A 395-nucleotide genomic window follows, 5' to 3' on the forward strand; every position below is an offset into this window, starting at 1 on the left:
TTTATATTGCGTATATCAAAATTTGAAAAGTATCTTCCTCGTGTATGTAGGAATTTCACCAATTTAGTATCAATTTGTACAATTGGATGGGCAATAAACTGCATGGAGTGGAATTATCCCTCTTCACTTTATTTTGCCACATTCTTGAAGTTAATAAAATTAAAGGAAAATAAAGCAAATATGTATCTTTGACGATGTTATCGAATTTATATCCACGAAAAGATATGCCTATTACCATTACTATTCTGTTACGTACATTACAATTGTCGTTTAATTTCCTGGCATTACAAAGATATAAAGATTGTTTTAAATATTAGGTTGTATGTTTGTATGCATGTGATTCACACATTTTTAAATGAGACTTCTAAACCATAATACTAGATGAAGAAGTACGC

The sequence above is a fragment of the Penaeus monodon genome, chromosome 25 (assembly GCF_015228065.2).
Source record: "Penaeus monodon isolate SGIC_2016 chromosome 25, NSTDA_Pmon_1, whole genome shotgun sequence".
Taxonomy (NCBI): Eukaryota; Metazoa; Arthropoda; class Malacostraca; order Decapoda; family Penaeidae; genus Penaeus; species Penaeus monodon.